The sequence below is a fragment of the Eptesicus fuscus genome, chromosome 19 (assembly GCF_027574615.1).
Source record: "Eptesicus fuscus isolate TK198812 chromosome 19, DD_ASM_mEF_20220401, whole genome shotgun sequence".
In the NCBI taxonomy this organism is placed as follows: Eukaryota; Metazoa; Chordata; class Mammalia; order Chiroptera; family Vespertilionidae; genus Eptesicus; species Eptesicus fuscus.
This window is the reverse complement of record NC_072491.1, coordinates 52,442,641-52,467,569: the sequence shown is the minus strand read 5'-3', so window position 1 is coordinate 52,467,569 and position 24,929 is coordinate 52,442,641. Positions and strand designations below refer to the sequence as shown.

Genomic DNA, 24,929 nt, shown 5'->3' with positions numbered 1-24,929 from the left:
TTAAAGAAACTCAACATAAAGACCCAGTCTGAACTTTCTAAGTGACATGAAGTTAATAAAAAAATGCAGCTCATTGGAATCTAGTGTGTTTAGGGATTTTTGCACACTTAGCTCTTCAACTGATTCGTTTGGAGTCTGGACATTTAAATGACTCAGTACCTGGGTTAAGTGGGCTTGTGAAGAAATTTTGATACATACACGCAGTTCATATGGAGCTAATAGCTATGTGTTTGCCAAGTATTTTGTAGGAAAAAACATCAAGAGGAAAGAAAGCTTAAGAGCAGTAAACTGTTATGAGCATGTAAAGACTGGATAATTAACAAGGAGAAACACTCCTGCCAGCAGAAGCCAAATACATGCAATTCCCTTCTTTTGCTGAAAACCTGTTCTAGAGTCATGTTAAATTTTATATTAAAAGAATATTGCATTTTCTTCTTTTTAAAATGTTTTTATTGACTTCAGAGAGGAAAAGGGAGGGAGAGAGAGAGAGAGAGAGAGAGAGAGAGAGAGAGAGAGAGAAAGAAACATGGATTGGCTGCATTCTGCATGCCCCTACTGGGGTCGAGCTCACAACCTTGGCATGTGCCCTGACCGGGAATCAAACTGGTGACCTCTTGATTCATGGGTTGGTGCTCAATCACTGAGCACACTGTCCGGGCTGCATTTTCTAATAATGATACTATTATAATGTAGGGGATATGTTTCTGATCAAAGACTCTGCATCCACAACGTATGATAAAAGCAAAAGTGTATTTATAAAACATCATATTCAACTCATTGAAGTAGTAAAGTATATTTTAAGCCTCATATAATGGGCAAGTGTACGCACTGTGAAATGGTTGTATGAGTGTCCAGTATGTTTGAAAAAAGCACATATTTTATATTAAAACCACATTTCTACTATATCTTAAATTACAACTACATAAAAGTAACACACTAACCTTGATTACCACTTATTTTCATCAATATAAATCTGTTCTCCAGAAAGAAAGATGCATGTATATGGATGTTCGTATGAGTTAGATGATTGCCACCTTTTAAAAAACTGTCCAAGAAAGTTTGAAATAATGAATTTCCATGTTGCATGAGGAGGTAATTAAAGTCACTCTCCCATATTTCTTTAAAATAAGGTGCCATATTTTGTACGAAATGTCCTTATGTTATTAAAACTTTCTTTTGGAATGGGAAAAAGCTGGTACCACAGATGTGCATGTTAGAAGAAAAATTATGGTTTATACATTTTATAATGAAAAAAAGGTATCAAATTGACATAAATATTTTTATTTACCTTAGAATTAAATTTGAATTTAAGCTTAATTCCTACAGCAATCTTTAGAAAGTTTTATTATGCATCTTTCTTAAAGATAATTTTTTAAAAAATTAAATGTTACCTTTAGGACTTTAAAAAATATTTTTATTGATTTCAGAGAGAAAGGAAGAGGGAGAGAGAGATAGAAACATCAATGATGAGAGAGAATCATTGATTGGCTGCCTCCTGCATGCCCGTATTGGGGATCGAGCCCACACCCCCGGGCATGTGCCCTTTACCGGATGGAACCTGGGATCCTTCAGTTTGCAGGCTGACGCTCTATCCACAGAGCCACACCAGGTAGGGCCGGCCGGGCCTTTCTTGAAGATAATTTATAATTTATTCTAATGTTTTAGAAATTTTCATCCATTTTTAGAATTCAAAATTTTGGCTAAAACCATCAATTAGGCGAAGTCTTCTCTTAATTGTTACCACCCATGAGTCCTGAGCTCATCCTGTGAGGAGCTTCATGGGAAGCACAGCAGGGAAAGTTCTGGTTGAGTAACATAGATGGTGACTATGAGGAGCAGTTCCCAAGTTTGCTCAGGATTCTGAACCCTTGACGTCATTGAAATGCCCAAAAAATGAGTCTGCAGTTACCAGGAAGAGTGACTACATTAGCCTACTCACAGTCTCTTTGAGGGAAAGGCACATTGAGTGTCTAAGTGTAAAGAAATATATATATTTTTAAATATATTTTATTGATTTTTTACAGAGAGGAAGGGAGAAGGATAGAGAGCCAGAAACATCGATGAGAGAGAAATATCGATCAGCTGCCTCCTGCACACCCCCTACTGGGGATGTGCCCGCAACCAAGGTACATGCCCTTGACCGGAATCGAACCCGGGACCCCTGAGTCCGCAGGCCGACGCTCCATCCACTGAGCCAAACCGGTTTCGGCTAAAGAAATATTTTTGAAAAAATAATTCTAGTTACAATTACAAGATTCTGAATGAACTTGGTGGTTTCATTTATTACTTCTGAAAGAGTTCAGAGCCATTGAAAACATTTCCCTCTAGACATTGACATGATTGGCCTATTTTAACCAGCAATTCCAAAGGTGGCCAAGTGCTAGGCAGCAATACTGAGCAAAAGTCAGTTTCCCCCTTGTAAGAAACCTGGGTGCATCCTGTTAAAGAGGAGGCTTAAACAGGCCAGGCAAGGTTTATTTAAGACTATTGCAAGAGGGGAGAGAGACGGGACTCAGTTCTGCTGAAACAAACTTCCGAGGAGTGTTTCCGCCCTGGGGTGAGCTAGTGAAATAGTGTTGGAGTGGGGATTGGCCGTGGCTGGCGCCATCTGAGTTTGATAATTACTGGCACTTACTTGAAGTTGGGCTCTTACCTTCCCACAGAGAATGGGAGTTCTATCTTCCCTGATGATTGCATTTCAAAAAGATGGCTCCCAGGATCTTAGGAAGACATCCATCCCTTACTGGCTCAAGGCCGGAAGAGGATCTACATGTCAAAGGGCAGAGAAAGAATTTACAACTGCAAGGTTTCTAAAGTAAATGCTGTAAGTGAGGGGAGTCCCAGGGCTTGTTGGGGGGAGAATGAAGTTTAAGTCCATCTTGGTCAACTCAGCCCTGGAACACAGGTGCAGGTCTGCTTGCCAGCGACAGGGAAAAGCCCAAGAGAACAGGAAGTCCCCGAATCGCCCCTCCTCCGAATCTGATTTAGATATTTCACTATGTGTCCTCAGGGTGGCCCAGGCTTGCCAATATCACAGAACTTACTAGGTCAAATTGCAATTTTTGGACACTAATCTACAAGCTTCACAAGGACAGCCATCCTGCTTCCATTTTTAACCTCAGGACCTACTGTAATGCCCCTCCCCTCACAGTACTTCAATCAATGTCTGCTAAGATCAACTGAATTCTAAAAAACTCAGAGATCGGTAGCTGACATGGGAAATAAGAATGTGGGAATTACAAAAGAATTTCGAGCCTTTGGTAAAATGAAGGTTGCACAGGAATTGATCTGAGGCCAGGTATTCCTAGAAGGCACTAACTTTTCTAGTAAATCCTAGAACATGAGAAGTGGAGACACTGGGGAAGATAGGGAAGGGGCCCACATTTAATGTATGCTGGACGGTAGACACCATGTTAACATACGAGATTTAATCCTTTATCTGGGATGGTAGACATCATGTTAACATACGAGATTTAATCCCTTATCTGAGAGGAAAGCATGGCAAACCACACTTTGTAAGTAAGGAAGCTGCCCCCTACAGTGGCCATATAGCTATAAACTGCGAGCCAAGATTTTAGCCCCCACCTTCTGGTCACAAGTTATAAAGCCATTAAATTAGCTACCTTAAACTTAAATTGTAATAATTTTAGAGAAAGGGAAAAATAGTCAAAACATAAACTTTGTGTAATAGATGATATCCCTAAGAAGAAATCATTCTCAAAAAATATGTAAATCGATACTGAAAGATGAAACAGAGGGCCGGAGACCATGGGATACCAGGATACAGGCTTTATTGGAGATCACCCTGCTGGCCGCCTTCCAGAGGGGAAAAGGGCTGGGCTGGGGGTGAAAGCGCCTTTTGAGGGGAGGAAAGGAAGGGACGGGGCTTAGGGCACTCAGCACATGCTGATTGGTGGTTTCATGCAAGGCACATGATTAGGCACCTAGGGACTTAGGAATCGGGGTCTTAAGGTATTTGGCAGGTGCTGATTGGTGGTTCAATGTACAGTCCATATAAGGTGTTCAGGAATGTCCGGCTGCAGGTGGAGTTTACGTCATACTCCGTCCATCAGTTGGGGGACGGGAGGATCTATCAGATGCAATGCTAGAAACAAAGATGTTATAAAGCAGGCAGGTGATATTTTGGGGTACCTTCCAAAACTTTTGACTGTGGTATCACCACAAAGACACTGTCTCTCGCCAGCACCATCAGCTGTGCACCGGATGGACACTGAGTGACATTAGTAGGGCTCTTCTCCAGGACTTAGCACAGTCTCTGTGCTTCTATCATTGTATGTTTGATTCCATTATCACTGAAAAGGGTTGCTTCAAAGATCAATCTTTTTCAGATACAGTTTGGGAATGCTGTTTATTAATTCTATGTGCTAGAGATGTGCTGGTAATCCCCTTAGGTCCCTGGTGCCAGCCCTTCTGGTTAAAGAAACTGCTTAAAGGAGGGGGCTGTTCCTGAATGGGGGTGATGTCTGGGACAAGAGCAAGCAGGGTGGGAAGAATTGAATGAACAATTTAGTTTACCTGAAAGCCTGGTAAAATTCAAATAGCCCTATTCGGCTTATATGAAACTTATTTTTCAAAATAACATGATGACAGGTTTTCTTAAGAATTTGTGGCGAGAAGAAATAAAAATGGAATCTAGCCAACTAAAGGAATACTTTTGGTCCTCACACTCCTATGAAGTCCTTTGGTGAATTCCTCGATTTGTCATCTGACTGGTTTTACCCTTTTCCAGAACTCCTACTGGGAGGAAGTGAGGCCCGAGCTTCCCAGGGCACCTGGGCATCCCTCCAGCTCTCCTGGAAACCCATTCTACCCCATCATCCTGGACAACTGTGAACTGACAGGGGGAACCCGCTCACACAGCCTCTTACACAAAAGCCTCTCAGACAAAAGCACAAGAATGTTCTTAAAGGAACCACATACAAACAAGCATATTTACAATAATTATTAGTTCATCACCATGCCCCATTGAGACTACAGGGTTGCTTGGCAACAGAATCTGGCACCCTTAACATGAACATGCATGGGAGCAATGGTGAAAAGTAATCAAAACCTTAAAAAAGCCAGTTCTTTGAGATAAATCTTTGTAAAAAGATGACACATCCTGGGAAAATGAGTTTTTCACCTAAGAATAGTGTCTGAGAAGGGTGGGCCCTTACTTCATGGCTGAACCTGAACCACTTCCATAGAATAGATAGAACAATGGGACTTTCAGTTTTTATATAATTTAGGGCAGTTAAGAGGATTATTTATCAGGGTTGGCTTGAAAATGCATAATAGTTCTATGCCCATTTATTATCTTTAAAACTCTAGAGACATATACAGGAAGATACTTATAAAAATAAGTAAATGTTATAAATATTATTGGCCCCATGCACGAAATTCATGCACTGGGGAGGGGAGGGTGGTGTTCCTCAGCCCGGCCTGCACCCTCTCCAATCTGGGACCCCTTGGGCCTAAACCGGAAGTCGGACATCCCTCTTGCAATCCAGGACCCCTGGCTCCCAACCGCTCACCTGCCTGCCTGCTTTATCACCCCTAACCAATTAGCATATTACCCTTTTATTAGTATAGATAGGATATGACATACCACCTGCTGGCCTGCTTGCCCCCAACTGCCTCCCTTGACAGCCTGATCACCCTCAACTGCCCCCCCTCACTGGCCTGCTCACCCCTAATTGGTCCCCCTGCTGGCCTGTTCACCCCCAACTGCCTGCCCCTGCCAGCCTGATCACCCCCAACTGCCCTCCCCTCCTGGCCTGATTGCCCCTAACTGCCTCTGCCTCTGCCCCGCCACCATGGCTTTGTCCAGAAGGTCTCCTGGAAGGTCTAATTAGCATATTACCCTTTTATTAGTATAGATAGGATATGACATACCACCATAACTATAACATATGTACCAGTATTACTCTATGAGAATACGTACTTCATGTGATAGGAGGGCATCTAATACATTACATTGTATATGTTGTTAGTAGTAGGAAATACTATATTTGTAGCAATAGTATACACCCTGTGACTTCCCTTCCTGATTTGGGAATGGTTCCCCAGTTCTTTGAACGTTTCCTGGCCCCCAATGTATTTGGAAAGAAAATAGCTCTGAGTTTGGAGAAATTAAATTACAATCATGACTCTAATTCAACTGCTTCCTGTACTTCCAGCCAGATAACAGGAAAAACATCCTGGGCTGGCGCCTCTTATGGCTGAGCTCCGGAGTGAGGGCCCGTGGCCCAGTCCTGGGCAGGTGAAGTGACTGGAGGCACCTCGGGTCCGTTCTGCTGTCAGCCCGGCAACCAGGGCCCTCTGCTCCCAGCCCCTCCTGAGCCCCAGTGCCTCCTAACGGGGTCCCGAGGCTGCGCCCCTGATCCCACTGCCCTCTCCTCATAGGAGACCAGGGTGTGCACCGGGCGCAGGCGTCCCATTTTCATTAAAATGTTCGACCTGCGCCTGCTCCACTGGTGTCCGCAGGTGGCCCAGGGGCAGACAGTGATCCCGGAGGCGCTCGCTGTCCCCGCCAGAGCTCAGCCACGATGGTCTGGGTGAGACAGCCCCACCAGGCCCCGTGGCTGCAACTCGGACCTGCTTCCTTAACCAGGGACCTGGCACTGGGCAGGCGGCAGTGGCGCTTCCTCCCCAGCCTGCACTGGAGCGGGTCCCTGCGGTTTCAGAACCGAACTCCGAGGGCCTCTCCGGGCGGCAGCGGCCCTGAGCCTGCCGGCTCTCCCTCGATCCCACCAAGGCTTGCTTCTCACACTTGCTGAAAACCTTCTCGGTCCACTTACCATAGTAATCTCCAGCGCGGCTGAGGGGACGGGGCGCTGCCATCTTTGTGGTGGTGTGATGGTCAATTTGCATATTCTTTCTTTATTAGATAGGCTATCTGATTAACTACAAATGTTCTACTTTTATGTCATCATATATAATTGGGAAATAAATACTCAAAACAAAAACTGTATTCTTTTGAATTTGAAATGTATATGCATTATCTATCTAATTGCCTTTTTTTTTTTTAAGCCTTCAAAGCTCTGTGCCTTTGGGAATACTAGATTAACTAATTTTTGACAAGTTTGACTAAATGGGCTGATTTACACTACAATACCTGTAAGAGCACTGGCTTGCTTCTATTAGTGACAATGGAAACACTCCAAGCCCATGTGGTCTCTCACTCAACAAATCCAAAGAGTAAGCTCAGGAACTGGATGGGCGGCAGGCAACCCCTGCTCTGGTCCTAGTCCTGTTTCTGGCTTGAACAAGTCACTTACCCATTGCAGACCGCGTATTCCTCCTTTTTAAATGGGGACTTCCAACATTCTTCTCAGGTCTGACCCTCCATGTCCACGTCCAGCACTCTCAGTGGCATCATGCTTTTTTTCTCACAGAAGAATTGGTTGTTTTATTGAGTTGGTTCCTTGGCCACTATCTTTTAGTGATTATTAGAAGTAGCAGGTCTGTATACTAATACTGTTCGAGTATCCGGCATAAGAATTTCATTACTGGCTTCTTTTTGATGTTCTTTGATGTGCTGCAGAGCTGATGGTTAGTTCTGGAAGTGGGAAACATGCAGGTGCAGATGTAATATGCTTTATATCAAGCCGTTCTGTTTTAAAACAGCTGGCTTGTCTGCACAGTCCTTAGAAGAGGGTTATATGAGCACATCTGTTTTCCTTTTCTTGAGAGGTTTTATAACATCACCAAAAGGTCATCCTTAAACACACAAGATCAACAACAAAATCTTGGACAACAGCCAGTCCACCGACAAGACAAACCCAATGCACTATTTACAGATATTAATTTAAACAGGCGCAGAACATGAGTGGGTTGAAGGGAGGGGAGAGAAATAGCTTATAGACTTAGCAAAGAAATAACTTCATGCTTCATAATATTGAGTTGTTGGGAACTAATGGCAGTAAACAAACCTGGGGCTAGTAACTGGCGAGGGTGCATTTACAAAGAAGCTGGAAGCAAGGAGTCTAAGACCATGAGTCAGAGGCAGAATTATGGGCCTCATCCGCACTGGGTTCTATATGCCATCTCTAAAACCAAGAGAAAGTGATGTAAATATTTTAATCACAGTGAAATGAAAAGTGGGTTTTAATCCCACTATTGATATAGGCCAGGGTTTTGATTATGCAACCGAGGATGTATACTCAAGTACTGGCAGCTGAGTAGCAGGGGAAATGCTCCTCTTCCCACAGAAATACCACTTCTCCTACTAAGAATGCTAATGGAAGAATTCTTTACCAGGAAACACATTGGAGGAGAATCTCAGATATTTAAATCCAGAAGCGTAATATTGACATAAGAAGGAAGTTGGTTTAGGAAGAGAGCGAGCTACAGAAATCACTGGCGGGGACTTTGCACTTTTAGTCAAACATTTTAAAATTATGAATAGAAGTGGCGAATTCTCTGCAGTTTGTATATTTTATCCAGGGTTTAAGGAAGTAGCTTCCTGGAAGTTCCCCAGAGTGAAAATTAACCTGTTGGGGAATGTGGATGCCACCAATGTGGAAACAACGACTTACGGCAGAAACATATTTTTGTAGCAAAGAATTTCACTGAATTTGTAAAAGAGGATCTTATAGTTGACACCAAAATCATATATACATTTTAGATTATGGAATACATAAATTTTTACTTATGAGAAACAGTCAATACATTGTACACAATATATTACAGTAGTGTTAGGTTCTCTGCAGTGAATGATTTTATAGTCTCTTTTTTTTTTGAAAATGTGTTTTTATTGATTTCAGAGAGAGGAAAGGAGAGGGAGAGAGAAAGAGAGAGAAACATCAATGATGAGAGACAATCATTGATGGGCTGCCCCCTGCACGCCCCCTACTGGGGCTCTAGCCAGCAACCTGGGCATGTGCCCTGACTGGGATTGAACTATGTCCTCTTGGTTCATGGGTCCATGCTCAACCACTGAGCCACACTGTGCAATTTTATAGTCTTTGTGTGGTCTTTTCAAAGGGCCTCGCTTTAAAATAAAGACTCTTTCAGACTTGGGAAACAGGAAGTTTAAAATCAGACGAACCAGATTTCCACACTCCAGTTTCCGAAGCTCCGAGTGGGCAGGCTGTAAAGTGGTGCCTGTGGCAGGCTGTAAACAGGCCGTGTGGGAATCTGTGTGGGCCTTCGCCTCTCTGAATCCTATCACACATTCTGTAATATGCAGGAGGCACAGAGCACTCATGTTACGCTTCTCAGGCCAGCTTTTACACAAGGATAGCCGTCATCCTCAGAACTTCCCTTTCTAACTAATTAGAATAGACCTTGGGCAAAACGGTGCTGTTTGCTGGTTGCATCAAGCTCCACTTTCTGAGCTTCTTTTCCCCGTGAGTCTAGTTATCCCTCTGTTCTCTGTGTTACCTAATGCCCTCTTCAGAGAGCTTACGCCCCAAGTTCTCTTCCTTCCTGCACACCATCAGCACTTGCTTTTGGATCATTCAGGCTGAGGAAGAATGACTAAGATCTTACAGTATGATGGTATTTGGATTTCAGTGGGAAAAACGATTTAAGAAAGCTAGGGGGATGAGGTCCAGAGATAAAGGGATTAGCGTTGCCTGTGAAGCATCAGTGAGTAGGAGGGGGAGACATCTTTAGACATCAGAACTGTTCCGCCTCTCCAACCATACAACTAGTCCTGCGAGCCGTAGAGTTGGAGAGAAGCAATTGTATGAATGGCTCAAGATTCCAGGAAGCAGAAGTAAAAATCCTTCCTTTTAAGTTCATAAACTGGATGTAGGTTTACTACAGAGGACATGAAAGTTGCTGCCTGTTTCCTGAACCCACACCAGCTCACGGGGAAAAGGAGTTGGATAAAGCAGCCTTGGTGCAGGTGTTGGCGATGGCAGGGGACTTCAGTGGGCACTGCAGATGGAAAGTGGAGGTCGAGATGATGCGTGTGTTCGTGTGTGTTCGTGTAGATGCCACCCTGTCACCTCAAAAAAGACAAGCCCACCAAAGTTATTAATGCATTAAGAAGAAACTGTGGACTTCAACGTCATTTCATTGCTAAATTGGGGCATATTTGAGGGATGAATTAATAGCAACAACTTCCTTGAAAAGCCTCCTACGGCTGTTGATTCTTTGTGTGGCCTGATAGGCAAGGGATTTGTTCCAAAGAGACACAAACAGGAAATACTGGCCGTGAAGAATTTGGACAGTAGTAGTTAAGCAAAAACTAAAATATGACAGAAAGCACTGTTTTCTTGGTCTCATATGCAAAGTTAATATGAAAAAGTAAAAAAGTCTGAATTGTATTATTTTATATTTAGCAGTTATGTAAACTAAAATAAACAGATATTACTACTCATTATAGTTATTCAAGTACCTAAAAATTTGCTTTGAAACGATTCCTGAATATGAATGCATTTCACATTAGAATCAGATAACAAAACGAAACTCCTTTTCATTTACATGGGCCAGTATTGAATAGTTATTGACCATTATCCACAGTTAGTAAACAATTAATTTTCCAACATTGCTTAAGTTACTATTTTTTTATCCTCACCTGGGGATATGTTTACTGATTTTACAGAGAGAAAGGGAGAAACATCAGTGTGTGAGAGAGAACATCTATCAGTTGCCCTCCTTACATGACCAGACCAGGGATCAAACCTGCAACCCAAGCACATGCTCTGACCAGGATTTGAACCTGCAACCTTCAATTTACTATTAAAAAAAACCAACATTTTTTATTGATTTCAGAGAGGAAGGGAGGGGGAGAGAAACAGAAACATCAATGATGAGAGAGATTCACTGATCAGCTGCCTCCTGCACAACCCCCACTGGGGACTGAGCCCAGGCATGTGCCCTGACCAGGAATCCAACTGACCTCCTGGTTCATAGTTTGATACTCAACCAACGAGCCACATTGGCTGGGCTAATTTCCTATTTCTTTAAAAAAAAAAAAGTTGGATTTTACTTTTCTTATCTAATGTTCTAGTCTTTGCTAAGAAGGGAAGAAAAAAGCACTAATTGTAAGCAAGTGAGCTTCTCGCTTTGCCTGATGATTCTGACGGTGATAGAGGCTTTCTCTATAGCACAGTGGCTCTTGATAAGGAAAGCTGACTGCACACAAAGAGGGGTGTGCCAAGACGTAGTGACCAAGCTCTTTTACTTCTCCAGAGCTTAAAACTGTTATTATACTTTGCATAAATTTGCCTTCATCCTAATCCAAATTTCCCCTGTGGAACTTACATCACTGTAATACTAAATTTGTGAAGGAAGTATAGTAGGCTCACATACACTGGTGATATTTAAATCGACCACTAAAATTGTTATTGTTGCATAAACTAGGAGCAAATTGCTCTGTTAACAAGCAGAGGCTTATAGGAACAATAGATTTTCCAATCTTTGCTTTTTTATGGTATGTGAGCCTAATTACTCTAGTTGGCCTATTAATGGCAACACATGACAAAATTTTCCTGACTACTAATGAACTCAAATGTCACTCGTGTTATTACTGGTAAAGCTTCCACTACTTCTGTCTTACCGTATGCATCCTATTCCCCCCCTCGACCTTCCTCATCCTCAGAAAGCCCATTTCCTTAACTTAGGAGTCAGATGGTACTTGTTATAATCAGAGAGGAAGCAAAGAAGAATGAATGCAATGGCAATTAATTAGAGGTTTTGAGGGTATTAAAACAGAAGAGGGATAGAAATAATAATCAGATAGTTGTAGGACAGCTATGGTATATAAATAGAACCCAGATGAGCACCAGAGGTAATTTTCCAGGATTAAATATGTTTGATACACACCCAATGTGTGCCCATGGGTGACAAGCAACTAGCAGTAAAGAAGAATAAATAGTTACGTTTCTGGACAAACCAGGTTATTGGAATGAATTAAAAATGCACTGTTTACCTCACTAATTTCTTAGGCTTTCTCTGTTTATTTTGCTAGAAGTTACATGAGACTGAGTGGAAGCATTTCAATGACTTCTGCATTGTGGGACATGAAACAGTGAGAACTCGGGGCAGGGAAGGAAACGTGGGGAGAAAGAAGGGAAAAGAGAAATGAAAGGGAGAAAGATGGAGTACTGGCTATCAGTGCCAAGAGAGTTTAATTTGTGCTCTCTCAATCTTCACAATGTTCTTGTCAGATGGTATTAATGTACCCATTTTAGAGACAAGCATCTGAGGCTCTTCAACTATAGGTGACACTTCATTGTCTGCCAGGGTTTCAAGCCTGTGATGGGAACTGTAGTGTCTGGAATTTCAACCCCAGTCAAATCAGACCTGGTGGAGACACCATCATAGATACACTGTTCTGATCCAAATTTTGACCACATTGAAATGTTCTTTCTCCTCTTTAGGGGGGTAGTTTCAAGAAGAATAATAATTCTTTCCTCTGTAACAGTTTTTCTGAGTTGTTTGTGCCAACTAACAACTTTTGATTGGACTTTATATTAACAAAGTCTGGAATTACATGCAAATGCTGTGAACCATTTATTTGCTTTTTGGTTGTCTGTCATCGCATCCCCCAAACTCGGTTATATTATCTAATAGCTTGCATTAAATGAGGCAATGAATGCCTCTTCTGCACCCAATCACTGTCATAATCATTTCTCACCCTTACACTGTCCCTGTAATGTCTATTATGTCCAATAATGCTGTGTTCACTCACGTTTGGCATCATTTTGGCTTTCGCCACTTACGTGCTGTGCTTGCGAACCCGTTGTTTAAATGAGTAGCTGGCACACAGAGCACTTCCTGATGGCCACGCGGGCAGTGCTGGCTTTATCTGCATTTTAGATCATCAGAGCCTGGGCCTGCAGGCAAAGCAGTGCTTCCCTTTGGCACTCCCAGAGAGGGTGTTTGTAAATACGCATTACTAATGGAAGAAAGCACACTTCCTCCCCCTCAACTCCCCCCTCTCCCCTCCCCCCGCCAAGCAAAGTAAAATAACATTTTGTACAAAAAGGAAAGGTTTTCCTGACAACATCTTAAGCCAATCCTGCCCTCTTATTTGACATTTAATTCTGATTAGGATGTATTTTATATCTCATTGAAATCTCACAAAGCCAGCAGAGCTGTCCCTGTGTGTAACGATTGACCTCACATTGAAATATCCTTTTTCAAAATATGTTTTTATTGATTTGAGGGAGAGGAAAGAAGGGAGAGGGAGAGAGAAACATCAATGAGAGAAGAGAACCATCGATCAGCTGCCCCTGCATACTCCCTACTGGAGACTGAGCCTACAACTGGGCATGTGCCCTGACTGGAAATCAAACCAGCAACCCCTCGGTGCACAGGACAATGACCAACCAACTGAGCCGCACCGGCCAGGGCTCACATTAAACTATCTTAAACATGTGAACAGTAATGGATTAAGTGATAAATATAATGTTGACACCTGATTCATCAAGGAGAATATGTTGCAAATACAAGGGACAGTGAAAGGACAAGAATACTTTTTAACTAAATATTGCCTTGATATTTAGACCATTGGCTAAGAGATAGCGAGAAGGACATGAGAACAGGTTTCATCCATTTCAAGGAAGCAGAGTGTTTGCAGATCACTTGACATTCACTAGGTGTGTTCTTACATCTGGAAGGCTGTAGCACTTACATGTGTCATTCAGTTTAACCACATCCTCTGTCATAGTGTTATCCCTGTTTGCAGATAGGAAACATGCCCAGAAAGAGGGTAAGTAGCAAAACCTAAACGGATCCAATTCTAGAGCAAAGCTCTTTCTGCCACATCATGTGGGTCTACATCTCTTTGCGAATTGGTTAACTCTACAAGCCGTCTTCTAGAAGAATGCTTCAAAAACACATGCGACATGAGTGATGATATTTCAGTGCAAATCTCACTAACCGATTGCTGTGATTGAACTAGCTTCTGCTGGTAGATCTTTGTGAAACTGCTCTCCTCTGAGATAGTGTGCTTTCAATATGTTCTCTGAAGACTTCCCTGAATTATACAGATCATAAAACTGCTTTGCTTTAAGTCTAAAGAAAAATGGAATGCTTAGCTGCCGATGTTGTCCTCTTTGACATCTGCCATGCATAGTTCAAGCTAAGATGTGTCCACAAACTGTCCATTATGCCACGACTTCTTTTGGATATTGTGGAGTAGACATAACTTAATAATTATGAAGAAATAGAGAGATATTGCTCTTGGCCCTCCCCATCATGCTGGCAGCCTCCCCTCTGCCCTGGGCTAGTTACTCCTCACTCCTGCTGCCCCTTAGGACAGACAGCATGCTTTGTGACCTCACTCACAGTCTTCTCTACCCCAAGTGCATCTTTCATACTCTCAGGCCTTCTCAAGCAGATCGTTTGTGCCAGGCAGTCTCAGGGTCAGTTTTACATATCTGTATCTCCACACTTGAACTTCACCAGAGGGGACCTGGCAGACAGCGGAGCATGGTGTTTAAGAAAGTTGGAGCTGCCCTAACCAGTTTGGCTCAGTGGATAGAGCGTCGGCCTTCGGACTCAAGGGTCCCAGGTTCGATACCGGTCAAGGGCATGTACCTTGGTTGCGGGCACATACCCAATAGGGGTGTGCAGGAGGCAGCTGATCGATGTTTCTCTCTTATCAATGTTTCTAACTCTCTGTCCCTCTCCCTTCCTCTCTGTAAAATATCAATAAAATATTTAAAAAAGAGAGAGAGTTGGCACTGATACCAGCTCTCCTGAGTCCAAATACTGTCTACACCCCTGACTAGCTGTGCAACCTTGGAGAAATCACCTGAGCCTGTTAAAAGCATCAGATTTCTCATCTGGAAAATGGGATAATAAATATACCCAGCCCATAGGGTTAGTGTGTAAATGATGTAATAGTGCTTGCCTCTTTTTAGTAATAGCTGCTCAGTATTTATTATTCACTGTGCATTCCCAGTCTCAGCACAGTTCCTAACACAATTTTGTAGCAAATACTTACAGGATTGAACTAGTTCTGAAATTTAAGCAATGCGTCACCCATTACTTCTCCCACAGAAAGGGAGAATAGAGAGAAGAACCCACCTATCATATCCTCTTTTCTTACTGTAACCCTTTCATTTAGCCCCCAGGAATAAAATAATATTCCTGAACCTCATCAGGTTTGAGAAATTTTCAAAGCAATAATTTGAAAATAGTTGGGTTTCCCTAATCTAATATGCCCCAGGACCTCAGGGTCACCAAGCATATATTAATGCAGTCTAGTTGAGACTAATGATGATAATCAGTGAACCAACTATTTAAGAGCTTGTTGGGCTTCTTAAAATTTATTATCTGCACTTCATAGAGGCACAGCTATTTTGTTTTTATAGGAGATTCAATAGTCGAGATAATCTTTAAAAAATCATATCATATCATATCCTTGGCTTGCTTCTAACCTTTAAAGGCCATCACTCTAGCATGAAGATACTCAACTGTAAACCACCTAACCAGGCTTACAGGCACCAAGTGCACTGGCCACGTCCTATGTCTTTCCCCGACCTTCATCTGGTTCTGGGTACATGAGTCTTTCTCCAGTTTCAGATGCAACCAGTTTGCATTGTTGCTGTCTCACAGCTTTGCACTTGCTGATTCTTCTACCTCATCCAATTCCCCTCTGATCAGTAAGGTCTGCGTTAAAATGCCGTCACCACTATCTTGACCACAGAGACCTGCCTCCTCGGTGCCTCTCTACCCCATTGTCCAGTTGCATATCAGTCACTCTGTGAAGTCTGTTGACATGTTTACTCATCTCCCCCCATCTCTGGGGTATTTGCCTAAGAATAAGGACTTTGTGTTTTCTTGTTCATCACTGAAACTTCTAAGACTTTCAACAGAGACAGGTGACAGAAGGTGCTCAGGAAATGTGTATGGAATAAATAAGTAAATATGTGAACGAGGGAAAAATGTAAAACACTAAAGCAAGACTATTTCTCTTTCAAAAGGACAGAGTAATAAGAAATCATTTCATTCAATTAGAATCAATTAGACCTAGTCGTTGATGCTTGACTTACTTGTTCCCATTCAATACAAAATGTTCCATTGCTTCCTGCTACTTTACAAGGTGTTCATTAAATTTTGCTCAGTTAAGATCAATTGGTAAGACATTATTTAACTTGCCTACTCTAAAGTTCCAGCATTAACTCAGCCAGGGGCATCACAAATTACTGATCACGTGACTTTGGGGAAATGATACTTAACCTCTCAGTGCCTCAGTTTCTTCTTTCAAGCTATGGGAATAGCAATAAGGGTTATCTCACAGATTTATGAGGAGCATAAACTCATATATGTAAAACAGTGCCCTATAATAGTGTCTGGCACACGGTAAGCCTTACAGAGGTACTGACTGCTGCGACTAATATTGCTATTATGAGACCAAACATTTGAGACTAATCCTTCATGTAGTTGCATGTACCACTGATAAAGGAAACTAATAGAATATTTAGAAATCAGATTAAAGAAGGGGAGCCAGTTAAATACACTCCGGTAGAAGATTATGAGGCTGTAGCAGCATAGAAGCATAAAAACAAATAGTTTTTGTTTGATTTTTTAAAGAAGGAAAGGGCCTAGAAATGTGGAGACAAAAGCGATTGATAGGCTGTGCTGACGAGGAGATCGCTGGTGAACTTCAGCAGGAATAGTTCAGGGCTGTGAGAAAGGGGTTGGGGTGTGAGAAGCCCAATGGGAGCAGCTTACAGAGTGAATGGGACTTGAAATGGAAAGGATGGATGAAGATAATTTTGAAAAGCTCAGTCATGAAGTGGATAAAGAAGATAGGCAGGAATCAAGGGAGGGTTTCATGTTATATGTATACTTTTAAACTAGGAGTTACTAGTCTAGAGTAAGTTTGAATTTTGAGAGGAATAATTCATATGGACTGGATGGGTTGTAGAAAATGCAGTGCTGTGAAGTACTTGAGAAGATGAGAGAAAATGGAATATCTACCATATGTAGTGCAAATGGCCTTTTAACTTGAACTCTTATAATAAAAGGGAATACAAAGATTAGTGTGAATGCTAATGAATTAATGAACCGGACAGTGGACTATTTACTGGCTTCTATATTCTTAATAAGATATGAGGCAACTCATCAGCAGAGAGCAAGGGAAGTAGAGAGGGTAGAGAGAAATTTGAGGAGAGTGGGGAAGGCTTTTAAAAAAAATAGTCATTAAGGAGAATTAGAAGGAACTTACTGGTAAGTCAGAACAATATTTCCAGCCTAGAAAACTCATTTGAAGTTAGTAATTATTAATTTATTAGAATTTCAATTTGCCCTGACTCATGATTTTTTTCCAGCTATCTGGATATAAGTTACAAAAAAGCAGAAAAGAGTGAGAGATGATGAACGAGAGTAAATACAATTAGTACTATACATATAATATGTGTGCAGTTCAACCTCAATAGTTATAAAAATTCAAAGAAATGGAACATGAGGTTTCATTTTAACTTAGCAAAATAAACAATTATATATATTTTATATTGGCAAAATTTATTGCAATATAATTTGGTTTGATCTTTTGAAAAGTAATTTGAAAATCTCCAGCAAGATAAAAATGTTTATAAGTTTTTACACATTAATTCTAATTCTGGAAACTTACTCCAATAAATAATTTATATTTAGAAAATTGTTATGTAAATAAAGGTGTTCATTGGTATGTCAATTCCAATAACAAAAAATTGGAACCACTTTTAGTAGTCAACAATACAAAAATGTTTTAGTAAAGTATACCCACTTACTAGAAAACTCATTATCCTATTACTAGAAATTTGTGCACAGGATGTGTATGTTCCTCAGCCCAGCCTGCACCCTCTCCAATCTGGGACCCCTCGAGGGATGTCCAACTGCCTGTTTAGGCCCAATCCCGATAGGATTGGGCCTAAATGGGCAGTCGGACATCCCTCTCACAATCCAGGACTGCTGGATCCCAACCGCTTGCCTGCCTGCCTTCCTAATTGCTCCTAACTGCTTCTGCCTGCCAGCCTGATCGCCCCCTAACCACTCCTCTGCCAGCCTGATTGATGCCTAACTGCTCTCCTGCCAGCCTGTTTGCCCCTAACTTCCCTCCCCTGCTGGCCTGGTCACCCCTAACTGCCCTCCCCTGCAGGCCTGGTCACCCCCAACTGCTCTCCCCTACAGGCCTGGGTCCCCCAACTTCTCTTCCCTACAGGCCTGGGTCCCCCCCAACTGCCCTTCCCTGCAGCCCTGGTCGCCCCCAACTTCCCTTCTCTGCCGGTCTGGTCACCCCTAACTGCCCTCCCCTGCAGGCTTGATCGCCCCCAACTGCCCTCCCTTGCAGGCCTGGTTCCTCCCAACTGCCCTCCCCTGCTGGCCATCTTGTGGCGGCCATCTTGTGTCCACATGGGGGCAGCCATCTTTGACCACATGGGGGCAGCCATCATGTGTTGGGATGATGGTCAATTTGCATATTACTCTTTTATTAGATAGGATAGAGGCCTGGTGCACGGGAGGGGGCCAACTGGTTTGCCCTGAAGGGTGTCCCGGATCAGGGTGGGGGTTCTCTTGGGGTGTGGGATGGCCTGGGCGAGGGGCCTGTGGTGGTTTGCAGGCTGGCCAAGCCCCCCAGTGACCCAAGTGGAGGCCCTGGTATCTGGGATTTATTTATCTTCCCTGGTATCTGGGATTTATTTATCATCTATAATTGAAACTGTAGCCTTGAGTGGAGACCAAGGCAGGCCAGGGCTGGGGAAGCTTGGCTTCCTCCATCATTGGTGGAAATTCAAGCCTCTTGCTCTCTCCAGCTCCGTGGCTGCAGCCATTTTTGTTGGGACTTATTTATTTTCTATAATTGAAACTTTGTAGCCTTGAGTGGAGTCCAGGGCCAGCCAGGGTGTGTGGAAAGCTTGGCTTCCTCCATTTCTGGGGAAACCCAAGCCTCCTGCTTGCTCTGTGGCTGCAGCCATCTTGGTTGGGTTAATCTGCTCCTGGTACGCGCTCCTGATTGGCTGGTGGGTGTGGCTTGTGGGTGTAGTGGAGTGATGGTTAATTTGCATATTACTCTTTTATTAGAATAATTACAAGACTGTGCAGCAAAATGGAATTATTCTTAATGAAGAAAGCTGATTTTAAAATACTGTTTACCTTTTGACAACTATGCAAACATGTGAATATTTATTAAAAATTAAACCAAAATAAAAATTTTAAAGCTCTGTAACAGTAATGGGAATTTGTTTCAAAATACTCTTTAATGTATTTCATTTTATAATTTTGTTTTTAAGAGGATTAGTGAAGGAGTTCTTTTCTAACCCTTTTCTTAAGACTTTCTTATTATTACACTAGCTTTCCCGTTGCAGGAAAAAATCCTGCAATAGGATTTCCCGCTGCACTCTACCCTGCCTCCGTTCCTCCCTTGTTCGCCCGCCTCACCTTCTCCTCCAGTCCGCCCGCGTTTCCCTTCTCCCCCGCCCCGCCTCTGCCCCGCCCTTGTCCCCCGCCTCACCTTCTCCTCCAGCCCGCCCGCGTTTCTCTTCACCCCCGGCCCCGCCTCCTCCCCGCCCACCCCGCCTTCTCTTCCAGCCCTCCCTTGTTTTCCTTCACCCCTGGCCCCGCCTCTGCCCCGTCCTTCTCCCCCGGCCCCGCCTCCACCCCGCCCTTCTCCTTCCCCCCAGCCCCGCCTCCGCCCCGCCCTCCCCCCCCCCCTTGCTTGCTTCTTCGAAGCTTTACTCCATTCTGCAGCTGTTGGCTTCTTTGGACGCTTTCTTGATATGCAAATTAGCCGCCATCTTTGTTGGGGCAATTTGCATACTCATCCTGATTGGTTGGTGGGCGTGGCTTGGCTGGTGGGCGTGGCTTAAGTGTAGCGAAGGTGCGGTCAATTTGCATATTTGTCTATTATTAGATTAGATTGTAATACTTCATACTTTCAAATAAAGTCAACCATTCCATCATCAAGAAGATTAGAAGATTTGACAGTTCATACTTCCAAGTTATTTGGTATAAAGAGACCACATTCACTTGTAAGTGCTTTAAAAATATCTTTTAAAGATTTTTTTCTTTTGCTTAATCTTTCCTAATATAGAGAGATTAAGCAAACTACCCAAATTGCTAGCCGTTCTCTTCCACTTTTCTCATGTTGATTGATTTAATTTTCCCTTCACAGAAATGAGAACTAATGAATCTGCAGGTGCACTGTCCCCTGTTACCCACAGTATGAACTGTGCTGGTATGAATGCTTCCTGTCTTCAGAGCACTTTTGTTATTGCATTCATCCTTGGTCTTCTGTAATAAATATCTCATGTAAAAGTAAAATTTGGACTCAACTTCTGGAAGCCTTTTGCTTTCTCAGTTCCGAAGTGAGAGATCTTTCGTTCAGCCATGTAGTTAACAGTTATTTGCGTAGTTTGGAGCTCCTAAGTTATTGGTTGATGGGTACCTGGCAATACTTGCCATTTCTCAGAAGTTCTCTATAAAACTAATTCTCTCTCTCTCTCTCTCTCTCTCTCTCTCTCACACACACACACACACACACACACTGTATTAAGAGCACAGAGTCTGGCATTATGAAGTCTAGGTGCTGATTCTGGTCCTGCCATTTCTGGGCCATTTCACTTTAGGCAAGTCACATAATAACTCTGAGCCTTCTTATTTTCATCTGCAAAGGGGAGGTTCCAATGACGTCAGACAATCCTCAAGGCATTACTAATTATTTTAGAGACTTTTTTACAGAGTCAGGTATAAAGCAGACACTCAATATATGACTAGTATTTTTATTAGTTTATTCTGATTTAGGCCTTGGTTTTTTCCTGAATTTGTGAGTCTCCATTGTGAAATGCAATTTCCAATAAATTGAGTAACACCTGTTATCAGGAAAGATTTTAACTGAATTCATGACTTCTGAGGCAACCCAGATTAGTTTTCTGCCTTTTCTCTTTGCCTAATGTAGTTGTTCAATAAAGAATCATTTAATAAACAATGAATAAATAAGTGCATGATGAGTGATTTAATGCTACTTTTTGAGAAGGTAGAACAAACATGAGTTGGTGGAACAGATGAGTAAAGGATCAAAAAAAGAAAAAAAAAAAAAAAGCCAACTGTGTGTGCCAGAGTCAGCCTAGGAAGAACTGCTCTGTTTAGAAAAACACAAAGGAAAATGTGTTGAATAAGTTATTTTAATTATTTTTTAAGAGTTAAGCACAACCCCCCCACCCCCAAACACACACACAAAAGAGTTAAGCGCAAACATCCCTTGATGACTTCCATGTTTGGCACCAATAAAAAATAAGATAGGATTAGAGCCATATGACAGACATTAAATAATAACACTATGTAGTCTAAATCTATGGAACATTTCTGAGTTGGCTGATGAAAAGTAATGAGTGACTTTTGAACAGCAGAGACAGGGAGAGAATGGCCTTTTCAGCATTCTGTCGCTCCTCGAAGTGAAATGCGTGGTAATCTGGCTATCGTAATGGCTTAGGCCCTACTGTGTCCGTTTTCCCGGGGAAGATCAGATTTTGCCATGGGAGGGCTCTGTAGAAGTGCATCCAGTATCAATGGCAATCACAAGTGTCAACAAACTCCAATTTGAAATGATGAACATAATGAAATGATGGTATTATTTAATTGTGAGGCTTGGGGCAAAGGTGGGTAGGAAATGTGTAAAAGTGATGCCTTTATAGGCCGGAATAACAATACATCACTTTGGTAACATAAAAGCATGAACTAAAGTTGCCTTGGCATCTTGCATTAGTATTTCCCTGTACTTCAGACATCGCCAACAATCAATGTTTATGACCATCTCCTCCCTCAGAAGTGGAATCGTGCCCGCAGTACACATTAGTCCTACAAGGGATTAATTACTGAAAGGAAATTCAGCATCTAAAGACAATTTGCTCTGATTTATTCAGTGGCTTCTTCCAAAAAGGTGGTACCAGGAATTATTGCTTATTGAATTGAAGTTACAAGTCCTTTTAGAGTTATTGAGTTTTTCCCCAACATCAATATCAATAAAGGTAAAGAACAGGTACATATTCAGTAGGAAATACAGGCACATAATCCCACACAATTTATGGCCCCCTAACAGTCCAGTGCTCCTTTCAGGGTCATCACTTGTACAAGCACCAAGACACACGTTATATGTCACCCCTCCTAGATCCCAATGTGTCTAAATGGGTAGGAAAGAGCATAACCTTGAGAAAAATAATGTATCTGAGAATGGCCAATGGATGAAGGGAAGGAGAGATCCTGCCACTTGTTTTCCAGGGATGATGGTGTGGAATCTGTGGGCAGATGGTGTGGAACAGGTGTGACTATATTTGAGGAGACTGCTTGCTCCCCTAGTTGCTCAGAAAACTGGTTACTACTCTGGAAGCACAACCTTAGGACTTCATTGCTTCACCTGTTGTAGCCTTTTCCTTTACCTTAATATCTGGCTTTCTCAATCACTGATTGGCAGTCAACAGATTTATTCTTTCTCTGCCACACCATCACAAAGAGAGACCCACAGGCGCCCCTGTGCACACGCACACACATGCACACACACACCTTTGTGTGTGACAGCGCTTGAAAAGACAAGCTCACAGTGCATGTATGCGATGGATGTTATTCATTAAAGATCTCTGTGAATATCCTTTGCAAGTTTGCTGTGTTTATTTTTTATGAATAATTAAGTTTAGTCAAATTAATAATTTCCTGAAAAAATCTAGGTGAAAACTGGAGAAAGGAAGCAAATAATAATAATAATAAAGATTTGGAAAACTTGCCTTTTTGTCCTTCTTGTGCTTAATGAACTAAGGATAGCTGGGAAGTCTTTGCTTGGCTGGAAGACCCCAGTGCCCCCTGGACTCTGGTCACGTGTTCACTTTGTGAGTATTCAGACTTATAAACCGTGAATTGCCCTTATGTCATTAGTAAGCTACTTAGAAGATGTGTGCTTAAACATTAATTTAAGACTTTAAAACTTGATATCTATACATATAATTAATTTCCCTTTCTCCTGCTGTCTCCATTTCAGTTTCCTGAATTTCTGGGAAGGCCTGGTTTCCCAAAGGAGCGATTTCTGGTAGAAGACTGAAGGTCTGATCCAAGAAAAACAATCCAGTGTAGCCAATGAATTAAGGACAAGAAAGTTTCCATTCAGGTAGGAACACTTCATATCACAGATTCAACCACCTTAAATAAAGTGTGCTGATGGCTGGACATGGTATGTCTGCTTGGAAAAAGATGGGTCTCTGACCGACCCTACCAGGAAACTGTGCAAGTCCCTAGGAGGCTGTGGTGTTTACCAGAGAATACCTTGGAGGAAAGGGATACAATAACAGTATGATGTTTTTTTCCATTTTTAGCTCATCGTTGCCAGTACACGAGTGATCTCAGTGCCTGTGGTTTAATCCCTAGAGTTTAGGTATGTGGACAACAGATGAACTCTTTTGGTATTTTTTCCTAAGACAAGCCATTTTCATAAGTTTCTCCATGATCTAATTGTTTATCAAAATTAAGTACCATGATGGCCTCAAGTCTCCTAAGTGGGGAACAGCCCAGTTGATGGTGTGAGGAAATTGGCTTGTTTCTTGTGGGGTACATCTAGTCTTACTCTCAGCATAGAAGGGAGCAGAATGGGACTGGGGAAAGGGGAGGTCTGCTTTAACTTACCTATGTATGTCAAAACCACACTAACAATTTTATCTTCATTAGCAATTTGAGATAAAGGGAATAACGAAGATATCCCAAGAAAAAAGATTCTAGTGACATCAAAATCAGGGCCTTTTCATCATCTCATTCATTATTATATCCTCAGATGTTAGCTCCTGACTCCTAGTTAGTGCTCATTGGGCAACCTTTAAAATCACGTTTCTTGCAATCCAATAAGTAAATTAAAATAATTATTGTTTTCAACAGTTTCTTAAATCAGCACTTAGAAAAATGGAAAACTTATCTTTAACTGCAAGAAACCTGGGCAGTTATTAGTTAAAGCAAATGTGTTTTCCTATAGACCTACACCTGGCTATAAATAGCTGTCAGACTTGAGAGCCCCCGGACACTGAATGGACTTCCTATATATAGCTTTTCCTCTCTCTAGAGGCTTTTAGAAAAATGCTATCTTTCGTGAAAACTTGGCCTTTATAAAGGGCATAAAAACACGAAGGCCAGTGATTCTTAGACCTTGAAAAGATTTGAAATATTTTCCTTAGTCTGGGAATCCACATTTTGGAGGCATGAAAACTGAAACTCAAGGAAGTTCAATACAGTATTTTGCCCAGCATTGAATGGCAAACAAGTAACAATGGTGGCACTCAAATCCGTCTTCTAAATCCCTTGAGAGTGGCATATAGTACATTGCAGTAGTGGCTTATTTTCATCGTCCACAACCCCACATTCCCACTATGCCTCATCCCTCGTGCTTCTTTATGAAGGATGATAACATTATTTGTAAACTTTAGCCATAATTACATGTTTAAATATTCGCCTCTTGTAACTAATTTTGAAATGCTATATCTGTTAAAAATGTGTAGAAGCACGCTTCTTCCTTCTCGAAATGTCTCCGCTTGCGTTTATGACCTTCTACTGTTGACGGCTGAACATGACCTGTCTGCTTGGAAAAGATGAATTGAAGGGTTCTTATGTGTTAAATATTTACTTCATACCCTGTAATGTGCATAGAATCCTTTTCCCTGAAATTTGGAGCACAAACTAGAAAAATAGAAAATCTTCATACTCAAGTAGTTTTTCCTGCAGTCAGTGAAAAGTTTCCACTTGGAGATATTTAATTTCTGAATCCATTGTAATTCTTCATCAGATAAGTTGGTTTTTATTTGTTAAAACCAGTATTCAGTACTTTAAATAGTTTCTTGAATGTTCCTGATAATAAAATATAGTCATAATGGTAATTTCTGGTACTAATAGAGTTGGTAGTAGAGACATAAAGTGATTTTTTATAATGTAAAAAATGTCACGATGTTTTCCAGATAATCTGACTCCTGGATCAAAATGTACTTATTATTAATCCCTCACTTTACAAAAATTTT

At 41.9% G+C, this 24,929-nt stretch overlaps 1 protein-coding gene across 2 annotated transcripts in view; it reads left to right on the top strand.

Annotated features, from left to right (window-relative positions):
* PKIA (cAMP-dependent protein kinase inhibitor alpha) overlaps window positions 1-24,929 on the top strand; it is a 76,155-nt gene that overhangs the window by 26,175 nt on the left and 25,051 nt on the right. Inside the window, exon 2 of one of the 2 annotated variants that reach the window (XM_008139196.3) lies at window positions 22,919-23,044. The exons of the other annotated variant lie outside the window; for it this stretch is intronic. The gene's annotated coding sequence lies outside the window, so the exon portion shown is untranslated. The remainder of the gene's footprint in view (window positions 1-22,918; window positions 23,045-24,929) is intronic. 2 annotated transcript variants of the gene reach the window in all.